Here is a 16,947-nt window from a genome sequence, read left to right on the forward strand (position 1 = left end):
TCACTCACTCACTGGGCAAGATTCTCACTTACTCACTGGGTAAGTTTCTCACATACAGAGGGCGAGTTTCGCACTCACACATTGGGTGAGTTACTCACTCAATGTGTGAGGTACTCACTCACTCACTGGGCAAAGTTCTCACTCCCTGGGTGAGGTTCTCACTGGGCGAGCTTCTCATTCACTCACTGAGCGAGGTTCTCACTCACTCACTGGGTGAGGTTTTCACTCACTGGACAATGTTCTCATTCACTCACTGGATAAGGTTTTCACTAACTGGATGAGGTTCTCACTCACTCAGTGGATGACCTTCATTCTCACTCACTGGGTGAGGTTCTCACTCACTGGGTGAGGTTCTCACTCAAGCGCTGGGTGAGGTTCTCACTCGCTCATTGGGTGATATTCTTGCTCCCTGGGTGAGGTTCTCACTCTGGGTGATTTCTTACTCACTCACATGTCAGGTTCTCATTCACTGGGTGAGGCTCTCACTCACTCACTGGGTGAGGTTCTCACTCACTACATGAGGTTATTCACTCACTGGGTGAGATTCTCACTCACTGGGTGAGGTTCTCACTCACTCACTGGGTGAGGTTCTCACTCACTCACTGAGTGAAATGATCACTCACTGGGTGAGGTTACTCACTCACTGGTGATGTTCTCACTCACTGGGTGATGTTCTCACTCACTCACTGGGTGAGGCTCTCACTCACTCACTGGGCGAGGTTCTCACTCACTGGGTGAGGTTCTCACTCACTGGGCGATGTTATCACTCACTCACTGGGTGAGGTTCTCACTCACTCACTGGGTGATGTTCTCACTCACTCACTGGATGAGGTTCTCAATCACTCACAAGGTGAGGTTGTCACTCACTGGGCGAGGTTCTCACTTAAGCCCTGGGTGAGGTTCTCACTTGCTCATTGGGTGAGGTTCTTGTTCCCTGGCTGAGGTTCTCACCCTTGGTGCTTTTCTCACTCACTCACTTGTCAGGTTCTCATTCACTGTGTGAGGTTCTCACTCATCCATTGGGTGAGGTTCTCACCCACTGCATGAGGTTACTCACTCACTGGGTGAGGTTCTCACTCACTCACTGGGCACGGTTTTCACTCACTCACTGGGTGAGACTCTCACTCAATCACTGGGTGAGGTTCTCACTCACTGGGCGAGGTTCTCAATCACTCACTGGGTGAAGCTCTCACTCACTCACTGGGTGAGGTCCACACTCACTGGGCGAGGTTCTCACTCACACACTGGGTAGGTTTCTCACTCACTCACTGGGCAAGGTTCTCACTTACTCACTGGGTAAGTTTCTCACATTCAGAGGGCGAGTTTCGCACTCACACATTGGGCGAGTTTCTCACTCAATGTGTGAGGTTCTCACTCACTCACTGGGTGAGGTTCTCACTCACAGAATGAGGTTCTCACTTACTGGGAAAAGTTCTCACTCCCTGGGTGAGGTTCTCACTCACTGGGCGAGCTTCTCATTCACTCACTGAGTGAGGTTCTCACTCACTGGACAATGTTCTCATTCACTCACTTGAAGAGGATCTCACTCACTGGATGAGGTTCTCACTCACTCAATGGATGACCTTCATTCTCACTCACTGGGTGAGGTTCTCACTCACTGGGTGAGGTTCTCACTCAAGCGCTGGGTGAGGTTCTCACTCGCTCATTGGGTGACGTTCTTGCTCCCTGGATGAGGTTCTCACTCTGGGTGATTTCTTACTCACTCACTTGTCAGGTTCTCATTCACTGGGTGAGGTTCTCACTCACTCACTGGGTGAGGTTCTCACTCACTACATGAGGTTACTCACTCACTGCGTGAGATTCTCACTCACTGGGCGAGGTTCTCACTCACTCACAGGGTGGGGTTGTCACTCATTCACTGGGCATGATTCTCACTCACTCAATGGGCAAAGTTCTCACTCCCTGGGTGAGGTTCTCACTCACTGGGCGAGGTTCTCACTCACTCACTGGGTGAGGTTCTCACTCACTGAGTGAAATGATCACTCACTGGGTGAGGTTACTCACTCACTGGTGATGTTCTCACTCACTGGGTGATGTTCTCACTCACTCACTGGGTGAGGCTCTCAATCACTCACTGGGCGAGGTTCTCACTCACTCACTGGGTGAGGCTCTCACTCACTGGGTGATGTGCTCACTCACTCACTGGGTGAGGTTCTCACTCACTGAGTGAAATGATCACTCACTGGGTGAGGTTACTCACTCACTGGTGATGTTCTCAATCACTGGGTGATGTTCTTACTCACTCACTGGGTGAGATTCTCACTTACTCACTGGGCGAGGTTCTCACTCACTCACTGGGTGAGGCTCTCACTCACTCACTGGGCGCGGCTCTCACTCACTAGGTGATGTGCCCACTCACTCACTGGGTGAGGTACTTACTCACTCACTGGGTGATGTTCTCACTCACTCACTGGGCAAGGTACTTACTCACTCACTGGGTGATGTTCTCACTCACTCACTGGGCGAGGTTCTCAATCACTCACAAGGTGAGGTTTTCACTCACTGGGCGAGGTTCTCACTTAAGCCCTGGGTGAGATTCTCACTTGCTCATTGGGTGAGGTTCCTGTTCCTTGGGTGAGGTTCTCACCCTTGGTGCTTTTCTCACTCACTCACTTGTCAGGTTCTCATTCACTGTGTGAAGTTCTCACTCACCCATTGGGTGAGGTTCTCACCCACTGCGCGAGGTTACACACTCACTGGGTGAGGTTTTCACTCACTCACTGGGCACGGTTCTCACTCACTCACTGGGCAAGGTTCTCACTCACTCACTGGGTGAGGTTCTCACACACTGGGCGAGCTTCTCATTCACTCACTGAGTGAGGTTCTCACTCACTCACTGGGTGAGGTTCTCACACACTGGGTGAGGATCTCACTCACTCACTGGGTGAGGTTCTCACTCACTGGACAATGTTCTCATTCACTCACTTGAAGAGGTTCTCACTCACTCAGTGGATGACCTTCATTCTCACTCACTGGGTGAGGTTCTCACTCACTGGGTGAGGTTCTCACTCAAGCGCTGGGTGAGGTTCTCACTCGCTCATTGGGTGACGTTCTTGCTCCCTGGATGAGGTTCTCACTCTGGGTGATTTCTCACTCACTCACTGGGTGAGGTTCTCACTCACTACATGAGGTCACTCACTCACTGCGTGAGATTCTCACTCACTGGGCGAGGTTCTCACTCACTCACAGGGTGGGGTTGTCACTCATTCACTGGGCATGATTCTCACTCACTCAATGGGCAAAGTTTTCACTCTCTGGGTGAGGTTCTCACTCACTGGGTGAGGTTACTCACTCACTGGTGATGTTCTCACTCACTGGGTGATGTTCTCACTCACTCACTGGGTGAGATTCTCACTTACTCACTGGATGAGGTTCTAACTCACTCACTGGGTGAGGCTCTCAATCACTCACTGGGCGAGTTTCTCAATCACTCACTGGGTGAGGCTCTCACTCACTGGGTGATGTGCTCACTCACTCACTGGGTGAGGTTCTCACTCACTGGACAATGTTCTCATTCACTCACTTGAAGAGGATCTCACTCACTGGATGAGGTTCTCACTCACTCAGTGGATGACCTTCATTCTCACTCACTGGGTGAGGTTCTCACTCACTGGGTGAGGTTCTCACTCAAGCGCTGGGTGAGGTTCTCACTCGGTCATTGGGTGACGTTCTTGCTCCCTGGATGAGGTTCTCACTCTGGGTGATTTCTCACTAACTCACTTGTCAGATTCTCATTCACTGGGTGAGGTTCTCACTCACTCACTGGGTGAGGTTCTCACTCACTACATGAGGTTACTCACTCACTGCGTGAGATTCTCACTCACTGGGCAAGGTTCTCACTCACTCACAGGGTGGGGTTGTCACTCATTCACTGGGCATGATTCTCACTCACTCAATGGGCAAAATTCTCACTCCCTGGGTGAGGTTCTCACTCACTGGGCGAGGTTCTCACTCACTTACTGGGTGAGGTTCTCACTCACTGAGTGAAATGATCACTCACTGGGTGAGCTTACCCACTCACTGGTGATGTTCTCACTCACTGGGTGCTGTTCTCACTCACTCACTGGGTGAGATTCTCACTTACTCACTGAGTGAGGTTCTCACTCACTCACTGGGTGAGGCTCTCAAACACTCACTGGGCGAGGTTCCCACTCACTCACTGGGTGAGGCTCTCACTCACTGGGTGATGTGCTCACTCACTCACTGGGTGAGGTTCTCACTCACTGAGTGAAATGATCACTCACTGGGTGAGTTTACTCACTCACTGGTGATGTTCTCACTCACTGGGTGATGTTCTCACTCACTCACTGGGTGAGATTCTCACTTATTCACTGGGCGAGGTTCTCACTCACTCACTGGGTGAGGCTCTCACTCACTCACTGGGCGAAGTTCTCACTCACTCACTGGGTGAGGCTCTCACTCACTAGGTGATGTGCCCACTCACTCACTGGGTGAGGCTCTCACTCACTAGGTGATGTGCTCACTCACTCACTGGGTGAGGTACTCACTCACTCACTGGGTGATGTTCTCACTCACTCACTGGGCGAGGTTCTCAATCACTCACAAGGTGAGGTTTTCACTCACTGGGCGAAGTTCTCACTTAAGCCCTGGGTGAGGTTCTCACTTGCTCATTGGGTGAGGTTCCTGTTCCCTGGGTGAGGTTCTCACCCTTGGTGCTTTTCTCACTCACTCACTTGTCAGGTTCTCATTCACTGTGTGAAGTTCTCACTCACCCATTGGGTGAGGTTCTCACCCACTGCGTGAGGTTACACACTCACTGGGTGAGGTTTTCACTCACTCACTGGGCACGGTTCTCACTCACTCACTGGGCAAGGTTCTCACTCACTCACTGGGTGAGGTTCTCACACACTGGGTAAGGATCTCACTCACTCACTGGGTGAGGTTCTCACACACTGGACAATGTTCTCATTCACTCACTGGATGAGGTTTTCACTCACTGGATGAGGTTCTATCTCACTCACTGTGTAAGGTTCTCATTCACTCACTTGAAGAGGATCTCACTCACTCAGTGGATGACCTTCATTCTCACTCACTGGGTGAGGTTCTCACTCACTGGGTGAGGTTCTCCCTCGCTCATTGGGTGATGTTCTTGCTCCCTGGGTGAGGTTCTCACTCTGGGTGATTTCTCACTCACTCACCTGTCAGGTTCTCATTCACTGGGCATGATTCGCACTCACTCACTGGGCAAGGTTCTCACTCACTCACTGGGCGTGGTTCTCACTCACTCAGTGGGTGAGGCTCTCACTCACTCATTGAACGAGGTTCTCGTTCACAGCATGAGGTTCTCACTCACTCAATGGGCAAAGTTCTCACTCTCTGGGTGAGTTTCTCACTCACTTGGCGAGGCTCTCACTCAAACACTGGGTGAGTTACTCACTCACTCACTGGGCAAGGTTCTCACTTACTCACTGGTTAAGTTTCTCACACTCAATGGGCGAGTTTCTCACTCACACATTGGACAAGTTTCTCACTCAATGTGTGAGGTTCACAATTATTCACTGGGTGAAGTTCTCACTCACAGCATGAGGTTCTCACGCACTCACTGGGCGAGGTTCTCACTCACTGGGTGAGCTTCTCATTCATTCACTGAGCGAGATTCTCACTCACTCACTGTCTGAGGTTCTCAATCACTGGGTGAGGTTCTCACTCATTCACTGGGCGAGGTTCTCTTTCACTGGACTAGGTTCTCATTCACTCACTGGATGATGTTTTCACTCACTGGATGAGGTTCTATCTCACTCACTGGGCGAGGTTCTCACTCACTCACTGGGTGAGGCTCTCACTCACTATGTGATGTGCTCACTCACTCACTGGGTGAGGTACTCACTCACTCACTGGGTGATGTTCTCACTCACTCACTGGGCGAGGTTCTTAATCACTCACAAGGTGAGGTTTTCACTCACTGGGCGAGGTTCTCACTTAAGCCCTGGGTGAGGTTCTCACTTGCTCATTGGGTGAGGTTCCTGTTCCCTGGGTGAGGTTCTCACCCTTGGTGCTTTTCTCACTCACTCACTTGTCAGGTTCTCATTCACTGTGTGAAGTTCTCACTCACCCATTGGGTGAGGTTCTCACCCACTGCGCGAGGTTACACACTCACTGGGTGAGGTTTTCACTCACTCACTGGGCACGGTTCTCACTCACTCACTGGGCAAGGTTCTCACTCACTCACTGGGTGAGGTTCTCACACACTGGGTGAGGATCTCATTCACTCACTGGGTAAGGTTCTCACTCACTGGACAATGTTCTCATTCACTCACTGGATGAGGTTTTCACTCACTGGATGAGGTTCTATCTCACTCACTGTGTAAGATTCGCATTGACTCACTTGAAGAGGATCTCACTCACTCAGTGGATGACCTTCATTCTCACTCACTGGGTGAGGTTCTCACTCACTGGGTGAGGTTCTCACTCGCTCATTGGGTGATGTTCTTGCTCCCTGGGTGAGGTTCTCACTCTGGGTGATTTCTCACTCACTCACTTGTCAGGTTCTCATTCACTGGGCATGATTCGCACTCACTCACTGGGCAAGGTTCTCACTCACTCACTGGGCGTGGTTCTCACTCACTCAGTGGGTGAGGCTCTCACTCACTCATTGAACGAGGTTCTCGTTCACAGCATGAGGTTCTCACTCACTCAATGGGCAAAATTCTCACTCTCTGGGTGAGTTTCTCACTCACTTGGCGAGGCTCTCACTCAAACACTGGGTGAGTTACTCACTCACTCACTGGGCAAGGTTCTCACTTACTCACTGGTTAAGTTTCTCACACTCAATGGGCGAGTTTCTCACTCACACATTGGACAAGTTTCTCACTCAATGTGTGAGGTTCACAATTATTCACTGGGTGAAGTTCTCACTCACAGCATGAGGTTCTCATGCACTCACTGGGCGAGGTTCTCACTCACTGGGTGAGCTTCTCATTCATTCACTGAGCGAGATTCTCACTCACTCACTGTGTGAGGTTCTCAATCACTGGGTGAGGTTCTCACTCATTCACTGGGCGAGGTTCTCTTTCACTGGACTAGGTTCTCATTCACTCACTGGTTGATGTTTTCACTCACTGGATGAGGTTCTATCTCACTCACTGGGCGAGGTTCTCACTCACTCACTGGGTGAGGCTCTCACTCACTAGGTGATGTGCTCACTCACTCACTGGGTGAGGTACTCACTCACTCACTGGGTGATGTTCTCACTCACTCACTGGGCGAGGTTCTTAATCACTCACAAGGTGAGGTTTTCACTCACTGGGCGAGGTTCTCACTTAAGCCCTGGGTGAGGTTCTCACTTGCTCATTGGGTGAGGTTCCTGTTCCCTGGGTGAGGTTCTCACCCTTGGTGCTTTTCTCACTCACTCACTTGTCAGGTTCTCATTCACTGTGTGAAGTTCTCACTCACCCATTGGGTGAGGTTCTCACCCACTGCGCGAGGTTACACACTCACTGGGTGAGGTTTTCACTCACTCACTGGGCACGGTTCTCACTCACTCACTGGGCAAGGTTCTCACTCACTCACTGGGTGAGGTTCTCACACACTGGGTGAGGATCTCATTCACTCACTGGGTAAGGTTCTCACTCACTGGACAATGTTCTCATTCACTCACTGGATGAGGTTTTCACTCACTGGATGAGGTTCTATCTCACTCACTGTGTAAGATTCTCATTGACTCACTTGAAGAGGATCTCACTCACTCAGTGGATGACCTTCATTCTCACTCACTGGGTGAGGTTCTCACTCACTGGGTGAGGTTCTCACTCGCTCATTGGGTGATGTTCTTGCTCCCTGGGTGAGGTTCTCACTCTGGGCGATTTCTCACTCACTCACTCACTTGTCAGGTTCTCATTCACTGGGTAAGGTTCTCACGCACTCACTGGGTGAGGTTCTCACTCACTACATGAGGTTACTCACTCACTGGGTGAGATTCTCACTCACTGGGCGAGGTTCTCATTCACTCACTGGGTGAGGTTGTCAATCATTCACTGGGCATGATTCGCACTCACTCACTGGACAAGGTTCTCACTCACTGGGCATGGTTCTCACTCACTCACTGGGTGAGGCTCTCACTCACTCATTGGACGAGGTTCTCACTCACAGCATGAGGTTCTCACTCACTCACTGGGCAAAGTTCTCACTCTCTGGGTGAGTTTCTCACTCACTTGGCGAGGCTCTCACTCACACACTGGGTGAGTTACTCACTCACTCACTGGGCAAGGTTCTCACTTACTCACTGGTTAAGTTTCTCACACTCAATGGGCGAGTTTCTCACTCACACATTGGACGAGTTTCTCACTCAATGTGTGAGGTTCACACTTACTCACTGGGTGAAGTTCTCACTCACAGCATGAGGTTCTCACGCACTCACTGGGTGAGGTTCTCACTCACTGGGTGAGGTTCTCACTCATTGGGTGAGCTTCTCATTCATTCACTGAGCGAGATTCTCACTCACTCACTGTGTGAGGTTCTCAATCACTGGGTGAGGTTCTCACTCACTCACTGGGCGAGGTTCTCTTTCACTGGACTAGGTTCTCATTCACTCACTGGATGATGTTTTCACTCACTGGATGAGGTTCTATCTCACTGGATGAGGTTCTAACTCACTGGGTGAGGTTCTCACTCTCTCACTTGAAGAGGATCTTACTCACTGGATGAGTTTCTCACTCACTCAGTGGATGACCTTCTTTCTCACTCACTGGGCAAGGTTCTCACTCACTTTCTGGGCAATGTTCTCATTCACACATTTGGTGAGGTTCTCACTCACTCACTGGGTGATGGTCTCACTCACACACTGGGTAAGTTTCTCACTCACACACTGGGCACATTTCTCACTCACTCATGAGTTTCTCATTCACTGGGTGAGGTTCTCACGCATTCACTGGGTGATGTTCTCGCTCACTCATTTGGTGAAGTTATCATTCATTGGTTGAAGTTCTCATTCACTGCGTGCGGTTATCACTCACTCACTGGATGATGTTCTCACTCACTCACTGGGTGAGGTTCTCACTCACTGGACGAGGGTCTCACTCACTGTGCAAAGGTTCTTACTCACTCACTGGGTGAGGTTCTCACTCGCTCATTGGGTGATGTTCTTGCTCCCTGGGTGAGGTTCTCACTCTGGGCGATTTCTCACTCACTCACTCACTTGTCAGGTTCTCATTCACTGGGTAAGGTTCTCACGCACTCACTGGGTGAGGTTCTCACTCACTACATGAGGTTACTCACTCACTGGGTGAGATTCTCACTCACTGGGCGAGGTTCTCATTCACTCACTGGGTGAGGTTGTCAATCATTCACTGGGCATGATTCGCACTCACTCACTGGACAAGGTTCTCACTCACTGGGCGTGGTTCTCACTCACTCACTGGGTGAGGCTCTCACTCACTCATTGGACGAGGTTCTCACTCACAGCATGAGGTTCTCACTCACTCACTGGGCAAAGTTCTCACTCTCTGGGTGAGTTTCTCACTCACTTGGCGAGGCTCTCACTCACACACTGGGTGAGTTACTCACTCACTCACTGGGCAAGGTTCTCACTTACTCACTGGTTAAGTTTCTCACACTCAATGGGCGAGTTTCTCACTCACACATTGGACGAGTTTCTCACTCAATGTGTGAGGTTCACACTTACTCACTGGGTGAAGTTCTCACTCACAGCATGAGGTTCTCACGCACTCACTGGGTGAGGTTCTCACTCACTGGGTGAGGTTCTCACTCATTGGGTGAGCTTCTCATTCATTCACTGAGCGAGATTCTCACTCACTCACTGTGTGAGGTTCTCAATCACTGGGTGAGGTTCTCACTCACTCACTGGGCGAGGTTCTCTTTCACTGGACTAGGTTCTCATTCACTCACTGGATGATGTTTTCACTCACTGGATGAGGTTCTATCTCACTGGATGAGGTTCTAACTCACTGGGTGAGGTTCTCACTCTCTCACTTGAAGAGGATCTTACTCACTGGATGAGTTTCTCACTCACTCAGTGGATGACCTTCTTTCTCACTCACTGGGCAAGGTTCTCACTCACTTTCTGGGCAATGTTCTCATTCACACATTTGGTGAGGTTCTCACTCACTCACTGGGTGATGGTCTCACTCACACACTGGGTAAGTTTCTCACTCACACACTGGGCACATTTCTCACTCACTCATGAGTTTCTCATTCACTGGGTGAGGTTCTCACGCATTCACTGGGTGATGTTCTCGCTCACTCATTTGGTGAAGTTATCATTCATTGGTTGAAGTTCTCATTCACTGCGTGCGGTTATCACTCACTCACTGGATGATGTTCTCACTCACTCACTGGGTGAGGTTCTCACTCACTGGACGAGGGTCTCACTCACTGTGCAAAGGTTCTTACTCACTCACTGGGTGAGTTTCTCACTCACTCACTGGGCGTATGTCTCACTCACTGGGTGAGGTTCTCACTCATTCACTGGGTGAGGTTCTCACTCACTGGGTGAAATTATCACTCACTGGGTGAGGTTACTCACTCACTGGGTGATGTTCTCACTCACTGGGTGTGGCTGCCACTCATTCACTGGGTGATGTTCTCACTCACTCACTGGGTGAGGTTCTCACTCACTGCGTGAGGTTACTCACTCACTGGGTGAGGTTCTCACTCACTGGGAGAGGTTCTCACTCACTCACTGGGTGAGGTTCTCATTCACTCACTGGGTGAGGCTCTCACTCACTCACTGGTTAAGTTTCTCACAATCAGTGGGCAAGTTTCTCACTCACAGGTTGGGTGAGTTTCTCACTCAATGTGTGAGGTTCTCACTCACTCACTGGGTGAGATTCTCACTCACTGGGCGCGGTTCTCACTCACTCACTGGGTGAGGCTCTGACTCACTCACAGGCCACGTTCAAACTCACAGCATGAGGTTCTCACTCACTCACTGGGCAAAGTTCGCACTCCCTGGGTGAGGTTCTCACTCACTTGGCGAGGTTCTCACTCACACACTGGGTAAGTTTCTCACTCAGTCACTAGGCAAGCTTCTCACGTACTTACTGGTTACTTTTCTCACACTCAGTTGGCGAGTTTCTCACTCACACATTGGGCAAGTTTCTCACTCAATGTGTGAGTTTCTGACTCACTCACTGGTGCGTTTCTCACTCACTCACTGGTCGAGGGTCTCACTCACTGGGCGAGGTTCTCACTCACTCACTGGGTGAAATTATCACTCACTGTGTGAGGATACTCACTCACTTGGTATGTTCTCACTCACTGGGTGAGGTTGGCACTCATTCACTGGGCGACGTTCTCGCTCACTCACTGGTTATGTTTCTCACACTCAATGGGCAAGTTTCTCACTCACTCATTGGGCGAGTTTCTCACTCACTGGGTGAGGTTCCCACTCACTCACTGAGCGAGGTTCTCACTCACTGGGTGAGGTTTTCACTCACTGGGTGAGGTTTTCACTCACTCACTGGGCGAGGTTCTCACTAGGCGAGATTCTCACTCACTGGCAAGATTCTCACTCACTCAGTGGATGAGGTTTTCACTCACGGGATGAGGATCTATCTCACTTTCTGGGTGAGGTTCTCACTCTCTCAATGTAAGAGGTTCTCACTTAGTGAATGAGGTTCTCACTCACTCACTGGATGAGCTTGTTTCTCACTCACTGGGAGAGGTACTCACTCACTCACAGGGCGATTTTCTCACTCCATCGTTCTGCTAGCTTCTCACTCACTGGGCAAGGTTCTCACACTCACTGGGTGATATTCTCACTCACTGGGTGAGGTTCTCACTCACTTACTGGGCAATGTTCTCATTCATATATTTGTTGAGGTTCTAACTGACTCACCATGTGATGTTCTCGCTCAGTGGGCGAGCTTCTCACACACCTGCTGATGTTCTCACTCACTCAGTAGTCGAGGTTGTCACTCACACACTGGGCGAGGTTCTCACTCGCTGATTGGGTGAGGTTCTTGCTCACTGGGTGAGGTTCTCATTGGGTGCTTTCTCACTCACTCACTCACTCACTTGTCATGTCCTCATTAACTGGCCGATGTTCTCGCTCACACAGTGGGCAATGCTCTCATTCACTCACTGGGGGAAGTTCTCACTCACTGGGTGAGGTTCTCACACACTGGGCGTGGTTCTCACTCACACACTGGGTGAATTTCTCAATCATTCACTGGGCAATGTTCTCACTTACTCACTGGTTGGGTTTCTCACACTGAATGATCAAGTTTCTCACTCAATCACTGGGCGAGGTTCTTACTCACTCACTGGGCGAGCTTCTTGCTCACTCACTGGGTGAGGCACTCAGACACTCACTGGGTGTGGTTCTCACTCTCTCACTTGAAGAGGATCTCACTCACTGGATGAGGTTCTCACTCACTCAGTCGATGACTTTCTTTCTCACTCACTGGGTGAGGTTCTCAATCACTCAGGACAAGTTTCTCACTCCATTACTGTGCGAGCTTCTCACTCACTGGGCAAAGTTCTCACTCACTTACTTGCCAATGTTCTCATTCACACATTTGGTGAAGATCTCACTGACTTACCGGTTGAGGTTGTCGCTCAGTGGGCGAGGTTCTCACACACTGGGTAATGTTCTCACTCACTCACTGGGCGAGGTTCTCAATCACTCACAGGGTGAGGTTCTCAATCACTGGGCAAGGTCCTCACTCAAGCCCTGGGTGAAGTTTTCACTCGCTCATTGGGTGAGGTTCTCACTCTAGATTCTTTTCTCACTCACTCACTGGGTAAGGTTCTCACTCACTGCACGAGGTTATTCACTCACTGCGTGAGGTTCTCACTCACTGGGCCAGATTCTCACTCACTCACTGGGTGAGGTTCTCACTCATTCATAGGGCATGATTCTCACTCAGTCACCGGATGAGGTTCTCACTCACTCATTGGGCGAGGTTCTCACTCATTCACTGGGTGAGGCTCTCACTCACTCACTGGGTGATGTTCTCACTCTGGGTGAGGTTCTCACTCACTCACAGGGCCAAGTTCTCACTCTCTGGATGAGGTTCTCACTCACTGGGCGAGGTTCTCACTCACACACTGGGTGAGTTTCTCACTCAATTTTTAGGTTCTCACTCACTTACTGGGTGAGGTTCTCACTCATTGCATGAGGTCCTCACTCACTCACTGGGCGAGGTTCACATTCACTCACTGGGTGAGGTTCTCACTCTGGGCGATCTTCTCACTCACTCACTGAGTGAGGTTCTCACTCACTCATTGGGTCAGGTTCTCACTCACTGGGTGAGGTGCTCACACTCACTGGGCGATGTTCTCACTCATTGGGCAAGGTTCTCATTCACTTACTGGATGAGGTTTTTACTCACTGGATGAGGTTCTATCTCACTGGGTGAAGTTCTCACTCTCTCAATTGAAGAGGATCTCACTCACTGGATGAGGTGCTCACTCACTCAGTGGATGACTTTCTTTCTCACACACTGGGTGATGTTCTCACTCACTCACTGGGCAAGGGTCTCACTCACTTACTGGGCAATGTTCTCATGCACACATTTGGTGAGGATCTCACTGACTTACCGGCTGAGGTTATCGCTTAATGGGCGAGGTTCTCACACACTGGGTGATGTTCTCACATTCTCACTGGGCGAGGTTCTCAATCACTCACGGGGTGAGGTTCTCACTCACTGGGCAAGGTCCTCACTCAAGCCCTGGGTGAGATTCTCACTCGCTCATTGGGTGAGGTTCTCATTCTAGGTGCTTTTCTCACTCACTCACTTGTCAGGTTCTCATTCACTGGGCGATGTTCTCACTCAGTCACTGAGTGAGGTTCTAACTCATTCATTGGGTGAGGTTCTTGCTCCCTGGGTGAGGTTCTCACTCTGGTTGCTTTTCTCACTCACTCACTTGTCAGGTTCTCATTCATTATGTGAGGTTCTCACTCACTCACTGGCTGATGTTCTTACTCGATCACTGTGCATTGTTCTCACACTGGTGGAAGTTCTTACACTCACTTGGCAAGTTTCACACTCACTGGGCAAAGTTCTCACTCAATGGGTGAGGTTCTCAATCACTCACAGAGCGAGGTTCTCACTCACTCAATGGGAAAAGTTCTTATTCACTTGCTGGGCGAGGTCCGCACTCACTCAGTTTCTCACTCACTCACTGAATGAGGTTCTTACTCACTGCATGAGGTTCTCACTCACTCACTGGGTGAGGTTCACACTCACTCACTGAGCGAGCTTCTCACTCACTCACTGAGTGAGGTTCTCACTCACTCATTGGGTGAGGTTCTCACTCACTGGGTGAGGTTCTCACTCACTCGCTGGGCGAGCTTCTCACTCATTGGGCAAGGTTCTCACTCACTCGCTGGGTGAGCTTCTCACTCATTGGGCAAGGTTCTCACTCACTCACTGGGTGAGGTTTTCACTCACTAGATGAGGTTCCATCTCACTCACTGGGTGAAGTTCTCACTCTCTCACTTGAAGAGGATCTCACTCACTGGATGAGGTGCTCACTCAGTCAGTGGATGAGTTTCTTTCTCACTCACTGGGTGAGGTACTCATTCACTCACTGGGCAATGGTCTCACTCACTTACTGGGCAATGTTCTCATTCATACATTTGGTGAGGTTCTCACTGACTTACCGGGTGAGGTTGTCGCTCAGTGGGCGAGGTTCTCACACACTGGGTGATGTTCTCACTCACTCATTGGGCGATGTTCTCATACACTCACAGGCTGAGGTTCTCACTCACTAGGCGAGGTTCTCACTCAAGCCCTGGGTGAGGTTCTCACTCGTTCATTGGGTGAGGTTCTTGCTCCCTGGGTGCTTTTCTCACTCACTCACATCAGGTTCTCATTCACTTGGTGAGGTTCTCACTCACTCACTGGCTGATGGTCTTACTCGATCACTGTGCATTGTTCTCACACTGGTGGAGGTTCTTACACTCACTCAGCAAGTTTCACACTCACTGGACAAGGTTCTCACTCACTGGGTGAGATTCTCACTCACTCACTGGGCGAGGTTCTCACTCACTCAGTGGGAAAAGTTCTCATTCACTTTCTGGGTGATGTCCGCACTCACTCAGTGAGCAAAGTTCTCATATACTCACTGGGCGAGCTCCTCACTCACTCACTGGGCGAAGTCCTCACTCCCTGGGTGAGGTTCTCACTCACTGGGCGAGATTCTCAATCACACATTGGGTGAGTTTCTCCCTCAATCACTGGGTGAGGTTTTCACTCACTGGGTGAGGTTATCACTCGATCACTGTGCATTTTTCTCACTTGCTTGGTGAGGGTCTCACATTCACCGGGCAAGGTTCTCACTCACTCACTGGGTGACATTCTCACTCACTGCACAAGGTTCTCATTCACTCACTGGATGAGGTTTTTACTCACTGGATGAGGTTCTATCTCACTGGGTGAAGTTCTCACTCTCTCAATTGAAGAGGATCTCACTCACTGGATGAGGTGCTCACTCACTCAGTGGACGACTTTCTTTCTCACACACTGGGTGATGTTCTCACTCACTCACTGGGCAAGGGTCTCACTCACTTACTGGGCAATGTTCTCATTCACACATTTGGTGAGGTTCTCACTGACTTACTGGGTGAGGTTGTCACTCAGTGGGCGAGGTTCTCACACACTGGGTGAATTTCTCACTCACTCACTGGACGAGGTTCTCAATCACTCAAAGGTGAGGTTCTCACTCACTGGATGAGGTTCTCACTCAAGCCCTGGGCGAGGTTCTAACTCATTCATTGGGTGAGGTTCTTGCTCCCTGGGTGAGGTTCTCACTCTGGTTGCTTTTCTCACTCACTCACTTGTCAGGTTCTCATTCATTATGTGAGGTTCTCACTCACTCACTGGCTGATGTTCTTACTCGATCACTGTGCATTGTTCTCACACTGGTGGAAGTTCTTACACTCACTTGGCAAGTTTCACACTCACTGGGCAAAGTTCTCACTCAATGGGTGAGGTTCTCAATCACTCACAGAGCGAGGTTCTCACTCACTCAATGGGAAAAGTTCTTATTCACTTGCTGGGCGAGGTCCGCACTCACTCAGTTTCTCACTCACTCACTGAATGAGGTTCTTACTCACTGCATGAGGTTCTCACTCACTCACTGGGTGAGGTTCACACTCACTCACTGAGCGAGCTTCTCACTCACTCACTGAGTGAGGTTCTCACTCACTCATTGGGTGAGGTTCTCACTCACTGGGTGAGGTTCTCACTCACTCGCTGGGCGAGCTTCTCACTCATTGGGCAAGGTTCTCACTCACTCGCTGGGCGAGCTTCTCACTCATTGGGCAAGGTTCTCACTCACTCACTGGGTGAGGTTTTCACTCACTAGATGAGGTTCCATCTCACTCACTGGGTGAAGTTCTCACTCTCTCACTTGAAGAGGATCTCACTCACTGGATGAGGTGCTCACTCAGTCAGTGGATGAGTTTCTTTCTCACTCACTGGGTGAGGTACTCATTCACTCACTGGGCAATGGTCTCACTCACTTACTGGGCAATGTTCTCATTCATACATTTGGTGAGGTTCTCACTGACTTACCGGGTGAGGTTGTCGCTCAGTGGGCGAGGTTCTCACACACTGGGTGATGTTCTCACTCACTCATTGGGCGATGTTCTCATACACTCACAGGCTGAGGTTCTCACTCACTAGGCGAGGTTCTCACTCAAGCCCTGGGTGAGGTTCTCACTCGTTCATTGGGTGAGGTTCTTGCTCCCTGGGTGCTTTTCTCACTCACTCACATCAGGTTCTCATTCACTTGGTGAGGTTCTCACTCACTCACTGGCTGATGGTCTTACTCGATCACTGTGCATTGTTCTCACACTGGTGGAGGTTCTTACACTCACTCAGCAAGTTTCACACTCACTGGACAAGGTTCTCACTCACTGGGTGAGATTCTCACTCACTCACTGGGCGAGGTTCTCACTCACTCAGTGGGAAAAGTTCTCATTCACTTTCTGGGTGA

Source organism: Pristiophorus japonicus, chromosome 2 (genome assembly GCF_044704955.1).
Source record: "Pristiophorus japonicus isolate sPriJap1 chromosome 2, sPriJap1.hap1, whole genome shotgun sequence".
Classification (NCBI taxonomy): domain Eukaryota; kingdom Metazoa; phylum Chordata; class Chondrichthyes; family Pristiophoridae; genus Pristiophorus; species Pristiophorus japonicus.